Source organism: Neoarius graeffei, chromosome 11 (assembly GCF_027579695.1).
Source record: "Neoarius graeffei isolate fNeoGra1 chromosome 11, fNeoGra1.pri, whole genome shotgun sequence".
Classification (NCBI taxonomy): domain Eukaryota; kingdom Metazoa; phylum Chordata; class Actinopteri; order Siluriformes; family Ariidae; genus Neoarius; species Neoarius graeffei.
Window position 1 is genome coordinate 58,450,998 of NC_083579.1, and position 16,613 is coordinate 58,467,610.

The window sequence follows — 16,613 nt, forward strand, 5'->3', positions numbered from 1 at the left end:
AGAGCCACCAATTAACCTAACCTGCATGTCTTTGGACTGCGGAGGAAGCCCACGCAGACATGGGGAGGACATGCAAACTCCACGCAGAAAGGTCCCCGTCAGCTGCTGGGCTCGAACCCAGAACCTTCTTGCTGTGAGGCGACAGTGCTAACCACTTACATCATCATACTGCTCCCATAGTGATCAGCCAGATCAATACTGTTTCTACCGCTATGAATGAGCACATCAGAAAGAACTGGCTGAAAGAATGGGTTGACACTTGTTTGTTGTATAATGGAGCAATGTATCAGTTCTTGCAGCTGGGTGGGGATTATACTTTGTGGAGTCTCACTGAAAGAATGCTTCAGTCCTGCCATTAAAGAAGATTAAGTACAACAAGCAGGTGTTTACTATCCCACAAATCATGGTTTGATGCCATAGAGGACTTTGTGGGATGGGTTGGCTGAACTCTATTTTTGCCAAATATAGGATTAGATTGATTTCAGAGTTTTTCCACCCAAGGAGTGTTCCCTCAGGGCCAGTCTAGTTGGACTACACAACACCAGAGAGCTTGAATCTACAGTGCAATCTGGGAAACAGATATGTGATAGTTACACGCAGCACACGCTTGAGTTCATGGCTCTGTGCACATGGATGAAGGTGTCCTTGGAAGGAACCATGGCCCTTATCAGGTAACCTTACACACTATCTGTGTCCTCTCAGTTAGCAGTGTAAGAATATATCTCAAGCCGGCTGCAGGTTACATCACGTCAATTTCTGTTCCACAGGTCTGGCTGCATGGAGGAAGGATGCATTTTGGAAGGTACAGCATTTTGTGCTTTGTAAGCCATAGCACACACAATTGGCTGAGTTTGTAATGTAGCAGTGGGCGTCCTGCAATGTTTGCATTCCTAACCCTGACCTTGGCCTTGCTCAGTTACGCATGTTCTCGGATGACACTGGTAATAGAGAGGCGAGGATTGGAAAGAGAGAGCATGAACAGGAAAGACAACAGAAGGTCAAAGGCTGCCAGCTTGATATTTTTAAAGGAAGATAATTTTTTTTTAAACTGCACAAAACATCTTTGTTTTCCTGTCTCTTGAATCTATATAAAGCCAAATCACAGTATTCTGTGGAAGGAAAAGTGAAAGGTGTCACAAAGTAACAGACTAACCTTATCACTTCTACAGCATTTCCCTCAGACATGTACACACTTTCTCATTCTCTTCATGTGTTTATGACCATCACGTTACACCTAGAAAGAATTCTTTGTGAATAAGCATTTCTAGGGGAATGTGTGGAATTCTGATACTGAATTTCCTCAGGGGGAAATATTTAGAGAAAAAGAAAATGAATGAGGAAGCCACAGAGAGGGAAGGGCTGTTCCAGCTTTGAAAAAAACTCATACTATTGTATAGAGCTCAGAACTGATTAAATCTGGACAGCGAGTGATGATTCATTGTCCATTCCTGCCATGTGTTGAACGCAAACGAACCAAAGTGACCCTAATTTTCTTAACCTTAAGTACATCTATTGTTGTAAGGGTCATGCCTCCACTCACAGATCATCTTTATTCTTTTGAATAAGTGTTTATCCTTCCAACTGTTGACAAAGTACTCCACAGCTATGGATACTTCGACTTGAAGCACTATATTCAGTCTACATATCCCCTTTGTTCTCAATGGGTATGACTCAAATCCTGGAGTTTTGTGTGGTTGCTCACCCTGGTGAAAAGGCATAATCAGCCAATAGTTTCATTTCAATGTGTGTAAAACACATTCACTGGAAGCCCTGTTTGCTTGACTTGTTGCTGAGGAAACGTTCTGACAGGAGTGCTACTGTTTGCTTTGAGTGAGTGATTTACAACAGGCTTTGTGGATCAGTGCCATAGGTGGAGACTTTTCTGCCTTTAAAGACAAATGTTGGTTCTCCTTGGTCACGTTGTTCATGATCTGGGTCACTTCAGTAAGAAACAATTTGTTGTCTTCCATCAAAGTACAAATGACTTTTGCGTGCCTCTAAATGTCTTCTGATCACCAGGTTGTAGAAAAATGTCCATTTTGTGTTGTCTTCAAATGTGTAGGAATGTGCATAAAACCTGCTGGATATCACTGGCTGAATATTGCAGAACAGTCAAAAGTGATGAAAATCTGGTTTTTGTCCAAAACTGGGTTTTTCTACCTATGACACAATTCAATGTCTCACCTTTTAAGAAACCGTAAACCTAAGGAGCGGTGGTGAAACAGCATTTAGAGCTGTGGACTACTGATCGGAAGGTTGTGAGTTCAAATCCCAGTACCACCAAGCATTCACTGTTTGGCCCTTAAACAAGGCTCTTAACCTTCATCTGCTTTGCTCAGTTGTAAGTCTGCTAGATGAATAAATGTTAATATTTAAGGAGCAAGTTTAACAATGCCATGGTAACAGTCAACCAACCTAAAGATGTCTAAGCCCTTGTATCATTTCCTCACATAGTGAATGTCACGATTTGATCAAGTTGGATAGGTACATTTCATTGTGAAATGGCAAAAGCCTAATCATCACTTCAGTTAATCATATAGCAACCCTACACCTACTTTTCATGGAGATATACTATGAGTGGCAGATATGATAATGTGCCCTTTGACGTGCTCCACTAGCACACTGTAGTGTCAATGTGTATGATTAAGTGTATGTATAATTATACATACACTACATTATACACTGTAGTGTATAATGTGTATGATTGCCCAGTAGATTAGGCAAAATATTGTACTTCTGAAGTGGATAAAAACAGGCCAATCTCATGTACTTACTCACTACCATATACAGAAACCCTGTCCTCATCAACTGCCGGTTATTGATAGTTGATCATCTGAATTATTTTATTTTGAAATCTTGTCTGATATACTCAATTTGGGTTTCTCCAATGCATACCAGGATTGCACAAAATAAAAAATAAAAATAAATACAGCAAATCATTCTCATGCTATTATATTGGAATCTTCCTCCAGCATTCCCGTTGCCTGTGGCCATGGGGTTTGTTATCTCTCTCTTCAGAGTTTTAGCAGTAATTGTCCTGCACTGCTCATAAACATAACATGCCGTTGCTCTTCATTTGACACAGGAAGTGGTTTATAGTTAGCTCTCTTCCTGTTGTGGCTCCGAAGCTTGAATGGAGACATCTGTGTTCACTGAATCCATGCAGTCAGCAGCAATGGAGACTGCTTGCTTACTTGTGGTTCATAATGAACTGGAGCTTATTTGTCCATAGATAAACTGGCTGGAGAAAAAAAATAAATCAGGATCCAGCCAAATGACTTCTGGGTCATTATTTCATCTCATTATCTCTAGCCGCTTTATCCTGTTCTACAGGGTCGCAGGCAAGCTGGAGCCTATCCCAGCTGACTACGGGCGAAAGGCGGGGTACACCCTGGACAAGTCGCCAAGTCATCACAGGGCTGACACATAGACAACCATTCACACTCACACCTACGGTCAATTTAGAGTCACCAGTTAACCTAACCTGCATGTCTTTGGACTGTGGGGGAAACCGGAGCACCCGGAGGAAACCCACGCAGACACGGGGAGAACATGCAAACTCCACACAGAAAGGCCCTCGCCGGTCACGGGGCTCGAACCCGGACTTTCTTGCTGTGAGGCGACAGCGCTAACCACTACACCACTGTGCCGCCCGGGGCATTATTGATAATAATAATAATAGTAGTAAGCTATGACTGTGTTTCATATGGCTTTCATTGGGCTTGAGAAGAATTTGGCGAGACTACTGAAGATCTGTGAATGTAGATGTGACTCACCAGAGGTTAGACGTAACAACATGCAGTTAAAATCTGTGCACTTTAATTTAGCAAGGCAGCTTTTATTGTGACGGCTAGCTAGCAGTATTCAGCTAGATGTGCATCACCAGAGTTATCATGCTAGCTAACATTTGAGAGATTAGGAATTAAGCTGTTGTTAGTTAGGTAAGCAAATGTTTGTGTAACTACTAGTAACTAAAATCAGTGTGTGAGTTAAGACAGGACAACATGGTGGCAGAGTGGATAGCAATGCTACTTAACAGCTCCATAGCCCCCAGTTTAATACTGAACTCAGGTTGCTGCCTGTTTAGCAGGTTTTCCCTTTATCCGCTTGGGTTTCCTCTGGCTTCCTCTCACCTCCTAAAGACATGCTAGAAGCTTGTGTGTGGATTGGTGTCCAGTCCAGGCTGTATTTGTATTTTCCACCCAGTGTTCCTGGATAGGTTCTGTATCCACAACAACCCTGACCAGGATAAACTGGTGACTGAAGGTGAATGAATGATTTGAGGGATCTTTTTTTTGTGTGTGTGAATCTGTCTTGTACTTTTACTTACATATTTTAAGTGCGTAAATTTATTTATACATTTTCTATGTTGTGTACTTCAACTTTCACCACGGTATTTACTTAGTTGAGTAATTGCACTGATTACGTGAGTAAAGAATTTACATTGACCTCATTTACCTGACTTTGTATACGCCCACTATCTGAGTATCGCTTCTGTAGAACACAACTCAATTTTCAAAATTACTTGCATACATCTCCAAACAACCCCATCCACTAATACACACTCCTTTACTGTGCAGTAAATACAGTACAATGTTCCTACTTTCTGATTCATTATTTGCACTGTTGCAAGCATTCAGCCTGGCAGTCTGTGTGTGCAAACTGAACAAGAGTTGATTTATATTTGCTGTACAATGCCAATAGTCTTCAGCAAAGAGCTCAGTAGGAACAGCTGCAGCAGACAGGGCGGGAGGAGAGCTTGGCTCTTTGCTCTGGTACTGAGGACGCAAAGGGAGAGGTATCCGACTGGGAGCAATTGTCTTCAGTATGATATTGAAATGCTTAGCCATTTTGGCCAGAGACTTGAGAAAAGACAGCTCTCTAGAGATCTGTTGCCAAGCACGGATTAAGTGTCAGTGAATAAATTCATTCTGACAGAGATCTGAGACACATTTATTTTGCTTTATTAATGTCTCTATATATCTCACTGGTATATATCATGACTTATAGACAAAGTAACAAATACTTTTTTTAATAAATGGCAATTAACAGTTAATGTTAGCTCCCTTTTGTTGGCTTAGAATGAGTATTGATTAAATTTGACTAAAACTATCCTGGACACCACAAGAAGGAGAAACCTTTATTTGTCACATGCACACTTCAAGCACAGTGAGATTCATCTTCTAAATTTAACCCATCTGAAGCAGTGAACACGCGTGCGCACACACACCCAGAGCAGTGGGCAGCCATACTATAGCACCCAGGGAGCAGTCAGGGGTTAAGTATCTTGCTCAAGGGTACTTCAGCCCAAGGCTGCCCCATGTTAACCTAAATGCATGTCTTTGAACTGTGGGGGAAACCAGAGGAAACCCAAGCTGACATGGGGAGAACATGCAAACTCCACACAGAAAGGCCCCTGCCGGCCGCTGGGCTCGAACCCAGAACCTTCTTGCTGTTAGACGACAGTGCTAACCTCTACATATAACCCAAAATGATCAGAAAACATAAAACAAAAAAAGTTCAGAAAGCCACTTTTCCAAATTAAAAGATTTAACTTTTTTTGTATTTATAAAATGAGGTTGTGCATTAGCACTCTCAGTAGAACTGCCACCTCACTGCTCTGGGATTCCTGGTTCAGTCCCAAGCTCAGTTTATCATCTGCGTAGCATTTTACATGATCTCCCTGTGTTGATGTGGGTTTCCTCCCACTCCCCCCCCCCCCCCCCCCCCCCCCCCCAAAAAAAATGGCACCAGGTGGACTGGTTATTCTAAATGGCCCCAAGTTGTGAATGAATGTGTGAATAGGTGTGTATACATAGTGTCCTGTAATAGACTGGCATTCCATTCAGTGTGTGTCCCTGACTTGTATTCAGAGTCCACAGGATACTCTCAGGGTCCTCACTAACCCTGACCAGGATAAGGCTGTTAAATAAAATGAAAGAATGAAGTCAGTGCTTTTGAATGCCATTTTAATACATGAGCTACAAGCAAATACAAAACTCAACTGAATCAATGCCTGATTTCCTTAAAATGTGACTTGATTCAGCATGTGGTAAGTGTCATGATTTGACTATAAAACACAGACACTTGTACAAAGAAAGTATCAAACTCCACATCCTACATATCAAGTTGACAGTCTGGTTAGCTTTCTCTTAAAGAATGGCTCCTCATACTGGCAGCATGAGTAGTTACTCTCATCTCTCTGGGTGTATATATTTGTGCACCACCCCAGAATCACAATGTAATAACAACAAATCACTTAGACACAACTACTACACCAACGAGAGTGGCTGGTGAGGAAGCAGCCATAATCGTCTGCAGACTGATTTGCTTCACTGTGTGTATTTTAAATATGAACATTCCTGTCTAAGCCACCATATTCATTTTGGCAGAGTTGTTTTACTAATATAATTTATAACTGCTGTCTGATTTTGCTCCTTCTCCAACACACACACGCCACACAGATGAGGTCAGCGGAGTTCACGTTATCTGCTAAAATGTCTGTGGAACATCTGTTTTGGAATCAGATCCTATTTTAATCACTTAATTCTCATTTTGGAGGCTGTGTGTTAAATCGGGAGCGTGATGATTTTTTTCTGGAGCATTCTTTCTGAGCCAAACAATGACTCCTCTGTACTCAGACACAAAGCGTGAGATGGCTGATCATGGACCCGCACTGCTGCTTGACTCATAATGGATAAGCCACGTGTGAGAGAAGGACGTCTGAGCACATATCTTTCAAGTGAAAGATGTTTTTCCTGCAGGTGATCATGAAGATTGCTAAGATTTCTTTGTTGAGCCACTATTCTCAGTGTGGAAAGTCTTCAGTGTGTATTCCCTGCTGAGTCAGCACAGGCTTTGCTTACAACTTTGTCTCAGATCCTTGGCACATCATCTCCACTCCCCTTTCTCCACTGGCTCATTGAGAGTACTGCGCTTACACGTCCTCACCAATACTGACACTGTGTGGCAAACTGATTTCTGCAATACAGACAGGGTCTGTGAGTGTGCCTGAGAGATAACCTCACTGAAACGGAATTTTGTTTTGGACCGTAACAGCGTTGCTGTGTCAATGTGTTTGCTGACAGCTTTAGGACTACACTATGATTCACGAGTGAAGCGAGCTTCTCACGACATCTGCTTGTGTGTGAAGGCATATTTGACACCCAGCAGTTGCCAATCTGTTGCAAGGCATGAGACAAACACTCCATATGACATCAGTGTCCACCAATCAGAGACACAGTGAGGTCTGTGATGTAAAACAGTATGTCACAACTCCTTTCTTGCTAATGGGGAATAATGCAAAGTTCTGTGAATTTTATTCACTTCAGTGCACTTTATATTAAGCAAATTAGATTTTTAAAGTTATTCTTTTGCCTCCGTGTTTGCATAATAACCCTTCAAGCCCTTCTTGGCTCCACACCTCCACCATGAGTGGAGCAAGGAAAATTCTTCAGTGTCTTCTACTTGGCTATAAGTTGCCTAACAGATCCCTGTGTAAATGATGTGGAAGCCTTTCACTAAATGTTGCCCTCAACACCATCATTCAAAGTGTTCAACAGTCCTCGGGTCTTATCAAATGACCTACAGTGCAAACTTCTGTCACCTACAGATCAATCCCCTAAGCATGAAAAGTCAAGGACACGTTTTTGCTTTTTTTTCCCTCTGTGCCACTACTAATAGCATTGTGTAGCTTGGCATTTGTACGTCTGAGCAACTGCTGATCTCTTACATCTAAGCCTCAAAGAGAGGAAGTGTGGGCTTCCCTTAGTAACTGTTGTCAAGGAAGTGAATTGTAATGGGGGGTGTTACATGCGTCATATCTGAGCTACAATCAGTTCATGATTTATTTTTTTAAAATAAAGAATTAGCGGTTAAGGTTGTTCCAAGAGCAAGGTCTTAGGACCACAGGATCATTTGAAAAGACTGTTCAAATGACAACGTGTTCAATAATGCTCATTATACACTTAAACACATGTATTCACATGATAAAGTTACTCTCCTGCTCTACAACAGTGGGAGAGTTTATACCATGCATGCCACCTGTCGGTTACAGTGAATACAATGGAAAGAAATAAGATTAATTACTATACATACAGGCCACTTTTTCCATGGAATGAAAACATGTATTCTATTTCCTTCTAGTGGGTTTACTGATAGCATGCAATATTATCAATTATCCTCCGTGTATCACACCACTCTACCCAATGGAGAATGAACACGCAATATTGTTACAATATTGCACGGTCAAGACAACACAATGTCACACGTCGGAGATGTAAAACTTCCACGCTAGCGAGTGACTGACAATTGTAAACAATTGTCCATGATCAGCCATCTCACGCTTTGTGTCTGAGTACAGAGGAGTCATTGTTTGGCTCAGAAAGAATGTAAACAAACATGGCCGCCAGGTTTGCTTTGATAAAAATGGAAGATTTTGAGAGAATTTTGGCTTCCAGGTAGCTCTGTTGTGTGTAGCTGTCAATGTTGATTTTAAAAGTAACTAAGTAAATTACACAGGGAAAATAATAATATTTGGCTTGACTGCACTAGCATTGGCCTTCGCTAACGCTACACCGGCTGGAAGGTAACTGGACTGCCGCGCTAACAGCACTGAGTCACAGGTAAGCTAGCATTGGCCTTCGTTAACACTACTACTACGCTGGTTGGAAGGTAACTGGACTGCCACACTAACAGAATCGAGTCACGGATAAGCTAGCATTGGCCTTCGCTAATGCTATTGCTTTGCCGGCTGGAAGGTAACTGGACTGCCGTGCTAACAGCACCGAGTCACGGGTAAGCTAGCATTGGCCTTCGCTAATGCTAATGCTACTGCTACGCCGGCTGGAAGGTAACTGGACTGCCACGCTAACAGAACCGAGTCACAGGTAAGCCAGCATTGGATTTTGTTAACGCTGCTGCTCTGTGCCAGCCAGAAGGTAACTGGACTGCCGCGCTAAACAGCACCGAGTCATGGGTAAGCTAGTAGCATTGACCTTTGAGAATGCTGATATGAAGAGAGTGTGTATGTATTATAATAATAATAATAATAATAATAATATTGGCTGGCTCCTGTGATGACCTGGCGACTTGTCCAGGGTGTACCTCGCCTTTCGCCTGTAGTCAGCTGGGATAGGCTCCAGCTTGCCTGCGACCCTGTAGAATAGGATAAAGCGGCTAGAGATAATGAGATGAGATGAGAGATTGGCTGGCTTTTTTTCGTGGTCTATCAGATATATTCCATTCAGCTAGGATGATATTGAACTCATCTTCAACTTGTTCAGTATCATGCTAGCTGAATAGAATATATCTGATAGACCATGAAAAAAAGCCAGCCAATATTATTTAAATATATTCACTTGTTTAAGTATCCAATTTGAGATACACACATTTCTTATTCACCTAGAGTCTCTCAAAAGGAACGTCAAAATAATTTTATTAACCTGTCCTCACCACAGGAGAAAGAAATAACAGCACTGTAGTATTATATAGTAACAATACCCTTGCGTGTGTGTCTGTGTGTGTGTGTGTGTGTGTGTGTGTGAGAGAGAGAGAGAGAGTCTGAGCTGGAAAAAAGAGAAGAAATGAAGTGATATCATTGTGATAATCTTAACCAGCTAAATTAAATATAGCATTCTGTTAAAATGTGCTATTACTGAGCAAAAATATCTCATGTTAATATTTAACATATAGTCATTTGATGGATCTGGTGGACCACAGAACCACTTCTCTGTGGGGTTGGAAAATGAATTATGGGTTTTTTTCTTTATTAGCTTTTTATCCTCTTTTTGATGAGGAGAAAAGATTCCCAGCATGAGAAAAACTCCTTAGTTGTGGATTTGTTGTGCTTTAATTTTCTGCATGGGGGAATAGTAGGCCAATATTTTTGGATGCAGTGCACCATTGGGTAGACTTTATGAAGAGATGTGGTTTATGAAACTCATTATGATGTTTCTTTCCCTAAGTTAGTTCACACGTCTGCATGGTATGAGCCAGCATGGCTTTAAAAAAAAAACAAAAACATGGCCTAATGGGGAAAAAAATAATTGCTTTTCTTAATGACCTTTAAAATAAACAAACAAACAAACAAACAAACAAAATATATGGAGGAAATATTTAGGGTTTTCAAGTCCTCCATTAGTGCTTTGTATAGATATGACCTAAATAGCAGTCAATCTGTTTATCTCTTGTTTTTGTCTATATGTAGAAATCATCAGATGTATCACATTAATCAGATTAGTGTCATGTTGTATTATGTGTGTGTGTGTGTGTGAAAGTGGCCTCCACGTAATGTGAGCGGATGTGTACAGTGAAGTGACTCAGCACAGATGGCTCTGCCTGGATTTTAAGGGGTTTAAGCCGAGCAGCCTGAGTAACACCACTGTGTTCTCTGAGGCACAAAGTAGCTGATGTCTGCTAACAAGCTGCTGACTAGCATCTCAACTTCAGGGAGTAGTGATGCAGTGGGTAATATTGTTACCTCACAGCTCCACGGTCGGAGATTTTAATATTCACTTCAATAACCCAGAAGACCCTTTGAAAACAGCGTTTGTGTCCATTTTAGATTCCGAAGGGATTAATCAGAATGTCATAAGACCGACCTATAATGGTGGTCACACCCTCAATCTAATACTAACATTCGGGTTAAACGTAGAAAATATAGTCACCCTTCCACAGTCTGAAGTTCTCTCAGATCATTATCTCATCTCATTCAAAATATGTCTGAGTAATAATATATGCACCTCACCACGCTACTGTATTAAACGTACATTCACGTCAACTACTGCACAGTTTTATAAATGATCTCCCAGAGTTATCAACTTTGATTGGGTCACTGTCAGTCCCTGCAGAACTTGATCAGGCAACTGAATGCTTAGAGTCAACGTTCAACTATACTTTAGATAATGTAGCTCCTCTTAAAAGGAAAATGATCAGAGACAAAAAAATTAGCACCCTGGTATAATGATGACACTCACACTTTAAAACAGACCACTTGAAAACTGGAACGTAAATGGCGTCAAACAAAATTGGTAGCATTCAAATTAGCGTGGAAGGAGAACTTCCTGAAGTATAGAAAAGCTCTTAGTGCTGCTAGATCAACATATCTATCCTCCCTAATAGAAGATAACGAAAATAATCCTGGATTCCTATTTAATACTGTAGCAAAATTAACCAGGAATAAGTCCACTATAGACACATGCACACCTGTAGTATGTAGTAGCAACGATTTCATGAATTTTTTTATTTGCTCTTTGGGGATAGATTAGTGTAGGTGCAATAGGCTTATCAAATCTGTCTCATGTAAAAAAAAATCAGTCTCATGTAAAAAGGGATCAGTCTCATAAATTAATGAATCATTAATTCAAATGTCTAATAGTTTATAGCTAAACTATTAAAATCAATGGAATAACTTAGTGATGAATGTTGCTATAGTTTTAGTGAGTATTGTAGCTCTAATGTAATACGTTTACTCTAGATCTATAATATTCATATAACAACCAAATGAGCGAAGGCAATTAGAATACTTGTTTGGCAGAGGTTGGCACTCAGTTAATGTTGTAGCAATATACAGGACACAGTTTATTCCAAATATACAACCCCGATTCCAAAAAAGTTGGGACAAAGTACAAATTGTAAATAAAAACGGAATGCAATGATGTGGAAGTTTCAAAATTCCATATTTTATTCAGAATAGAACATAGATGACATATCAAATGTTTAAACTGAGAAAATGTATCATTTAAAGAGAAAAATTACGTGATTTTAAATTTCATGACAACAACACATCTCAAAAAAGTTGGGACAAGGCCATGTTTACCACTGTGAGACATCCCCTTTTCTCTTTACAACAGTCTGTAAACGTCTGGGGACTGAGGAGACAAGTTGCTCAAGTTTAGGGATAGGAATGTTAACCCATTCTTTTCTAATGTAGGATTCTAGTTGCTCAACTGTCTTAGGTCTTTTTTGTCGTATCTTCCGTTTTATGATGCGCCAAATGTTTTCTATGGGTGAAAGATCTGGACTGCAGGCTGGCCAGTTCAGTACCCGGACCCTTCTTCTATGCAGCCATGATGCTGTAATTGATGCAGTATGTGGTTTGGCATTGTCATGTTGGAAAATGCAAGGTCTTCCTTGAAAGAGACGTCATCTGGATGGGAGCATATGTTGCTCTAGAACCTGGATATACCTTTCAGCATTGATGGTGTCTTTCCAGATGTGTAAGCTGCCCATGCCACACGCACTAATGCAACCCCATACCATCAGAGATGCAGGCTTCTGAACTGAGCGCTGATAACAACTTGGGTCGTCCTTCTCCTCTTTATTCCGAATGACACGGCGTCCTTGATTTCCATAAAGAACTTCAAATTTTGATTCGTCTGACCACAGAACAGTTTTCCACTTTGCCACAGTCCATTTTAAATGAGTCTTGGCCCAGAGAAGCCGTCTGTGCTTCTGGATCATGTTTAGATACGGCTTCTTCTTTGAACTATAGAGTTTTAGCTGGCAACGGCGGATGGCACGGTGAATTGTGTTCACAGATAATGTTCTTTGGAAATATTCCTGAGCCCATTTTGTGATTTCCAATACAGAAGCATGCCTGTATGTGATGCAGTGCCGTCTAAGGGCCCGAAGATCACGGGCACCCAGTATGGTTTTCCAGCCTTGACCCTTACGCACAGAGTTTCTTCCAGATTCTCTGAATCTTTTGATGATATTATGCACTGTAGATGATGATATGTTCAAACTCTTTGCAATTTTACACTGTCGAACTCCTTTCTGATATTGCTCCACTATTTGTCGGCGCAGAATTAGGGGGATTGGTGATCCTCTTCCCATCTTTACTTCTGAGAGCCGCTGCCACTCCAAGATGCTCTTTTTATACCCAGTCATGTTAATGGCCTATTGCCAATTGACCTAATGAGTTGCAATTTGGTCCTCCAGCTGTTCCTTTTTTGTACCTTTAACTTTTCCAGCCTCTTATTGCCCCTGTCCCAACTTTTTTGAGATGTGTTGCTGTCATGAAATTTCAAATGAGCCAATATTTGGCATGAAATTTCAAAATGTCTCACTTTCGACATTTGATATGTTGTCTATGTTCTATTGTGAATACAATATCAGTTTTTGAGATTTGTAAATTATTGCATTCCGTTTTTATTTACAATTTGTTGTTTGTCCCAACTTTTTTGGAATCGGGGTTGTACCATTTATTGAAATAGCTGACACGAATTAAAACTAATACTGATCAGATATAGCAACAATAGCAGCCAAGGGATAATTCAATATAAATGATGATACAGTGTATACAGGTAATAATCAGTAGTGTATATGATGATAACTAAGGCACTAATGGTGATCAGAAGTAATAAGCTACATGCAAGTTTTACAGTGTAGGGGCAAGAGGATGTTAAAATGTGAGAGGGAAATCACGTGTTTGTGTGTGTCTGTGTGAGAGTGTATGAGTAGGTGTGCGTGTGCGCGGCTGCACACTAACGGGATGAGGAGGGGCTCGGGTGAGAGAGAGCGTGCGCAGGCGCACGACAAGGAGGGGGGGAAGTGAGGGAACAAGGCGGCGTGCACGGGAGAGTAACAAAGGAATCTGTAGCTTAAACTAGTCCAGCTAGGCCTTAAACCCCAAACTTCTACTCAACCCTTAGCTACTCCTGAAATCCCAATGTTGAGGGGTGTAGTGCGACAGAGGGAGTTAAGAGAAAGAACGCATGCATCTCATCTCATTATCTCTAGCCGCTTTATCCTTCTACAGGGTCGCAGGCAAGCTGGAGCCTATCCCAGCTGACTACGGGCGAAAGGCAGGGTACACCCTGGACAAGTCGCCAGGTCATCACAGGGCTGACACATAGACACAGACAACCATTCACACTCACACCTACGGTCAATTTAGAGTCACCAGTTAACCTAACCTGCATGTCTTTGGACTGTGGGGGAAACCAGAGCACCCGGAGGAAACCCACGCGGACACGGGGAGAACATGCAAACTCCACACAGAAAGGCCCTCGCCGGCCCCGGGGCTCGAACCCAGGACCTTCTTGCTGTGAGGCGACAGCGCTAACCACTACACCACCATGCCGCCCCGGAACGCATGCATGATCTAACTAAATACAGATAGTAAACAAAGTAAATCAAACAACACGCGGTCTAAGACCGACTTTCATGTGAATCAAAATGCGTACATTTAAACCATAAATGAATTCAAATAAACAACACTCTTCACATTAACTAGCCACAAATAAGACGAACAACTGCCCAGATGCCAGCCTTACTTGAGATCGCTCTTGCTTGGCGACTGAAAATGTGCTGTCTGTTATCCGAAGAGAGTGTGGGGCGCAGGTCCAGGGAGAAAACAGTTCTGTTCTTTTCACTTTACTGCTGAAGATCTTCGGTGTCCCGTTGGGCGTCCGATGATCTGGAAGGAATCTTGTTTTAGTTCGTCGACGTTGAGAAAGGGAAAAGGGGTCCGGTCGCCTTTTCTCTTTAAAATACTGCATGCTGCAGTAACTAACCGGTTCAGTTATTATTGCAACTATGCGAAAATCAAATACATTGAACTTTGGCTAAAGGTCTGGTATCAATAGCTCGTTCTTTGTCCTTTGTTCTTCTGTAGCACAGATGCAACAACGTCTCTCTTTCACGCGTGGAAACCCACCACCAGAGAGGAAGAATCTCGATTCCGCCGCAGGTTTAAAGCACAGTCTTGACGTCACTGTATTTGGTATTTGGTATCATCTCTGTATCCAATACCATTACAGGGAGTCAGAAGAATTAGATTAGATTAGATTAGATTAGATTAGATTAGATTAGATTAGATTAGATAGAACTTTATTGATCCCTTTGGGAGGGTTCCTTCAGGGAAATTAAGATTAAGAATGGGTGTAGATAGAACATGGCATCGAGTACAGGGATTGGTGTGTTCAATGCTGTACAGTGAAAGGGGGAAGATGGTTCATAAATTATTACTTACGGCATGGCAATCCATCCCTACATTAGGGATAAAATTAGTTTATGTTTTATGTCGTTCAAATTCTGTAAAGCTGCTTTGCGACAATGTTTATTGTTAAAAGCACTATACAAATAAACTTGACTTGACACGGTCCCTGGTTTGATCCTGAGCTCAGGTTACTGTATAGTTACATGTGTTCTTCCTGTGTCTATATGGGTTTTCTTCAGGCTATACTAAATTGCCACTAGGTGTGAATGAGTGTGCGAATGTGTGCGCATGGTGCTCACCCTTCCCAGTCCACCTTATGCCCAGTGTTCCCAGAATAGGCTGTGGATCCCCCATGACCCTGACCAGGATAAAGCGGTTACTGAAAATGAATGAAATTCAGGGAGCTTTCCAGAATGTAGCCAAGCATGGCTGACATTAAGAATTGACAAATGCTACATTACTGAATACTACAGTGTATTCTATCCACATTCACTGGATATGAGCAATCGTGCGCTCTGTTTGGCTACTCTATCAGCTCATATACCATGAGTAGAGAAAAACAAAATGGCGGCGTTACTGAAACAACCGAGGATGAAATAAAAACTCTCCTCAAAAATAAACCCCCAAAAAATACAAAAAAAAGCAACAAAATATGGAAAAGTATTTGATGGTAAGAACATACACTATATTGCCAAAAGTATTTGCTCACCCATCCAAATTATCGGAATCAGGTGTTCCAATCACTTCCATGGCCACAGGTGTATAAAATCAAGCACCTAGGCATGCAGACTGTTTTTACAGTTTGGAGCTGGCCCCTTCCTCTTCCAACATAACTGTGCACCAGTGCACAAAGCAAGGTCCATAAAGACATGGATGACAGAGTCTGGTGTGGATGAACTTGACTGGCCTGCACAGAGTCCTGACCTCAACCCGATAGAACACCTTTGGGATGAATTAGAGCGGAGACTGAGAGCCAGGCCTTCTCTTCCAACATCAGTGTGTGACCTCACAAATGCGCTTCTGGAAGAATGGTCAAAAATTCCCATAAACACACTCCTAAACCTTGTGGACAGCCTTCCCAGAAGAGTTGAAGCTGTTCTAGCTGCAAAGGGTGGACCAACGTCATATTGAACCCTATGGATTAGGAATGGGATGTCACTTAAGCTCATATGTGAGTCAAGGCAGGTGAGCAAATACTTTTGGCAATATAGTGTATCTTTTTTATGTTAAATAGATGTTTGATTACAGAAAGTTTCCCAAATAATATCTGTAAATAGCCTACTTGGGAAGAACAAGTTCAGCAGCAACCTTGCTGTGTGAGAAACAGGCAGGCTGACACATGTGGCAGCGATAGCCGTGCTGCTGCGTAAACAGCGGCTCTATGAAAGGCAGTGAGAGACCCATGTTTGCCTAGAGGAGCGTGAACCTTGCTTCATGCCATAGGCTTTTTAAAGTGCCCTAATCTCTGCACTAATCTACCCAGTGTTCATTGCAGAATTCCCTCAACACAGGCTGGGGGCTGCTGGCCACCAGCACACTACAGACTCCACCATCTACACTAGAGAAAACAAGATGAAAAGATTATGACATAAAACTTTGATAAACTTCTGGATAGTGGTACTGATTTCTGTATTATTATTTTCCATAGACACCCGAGACCATTAAAATG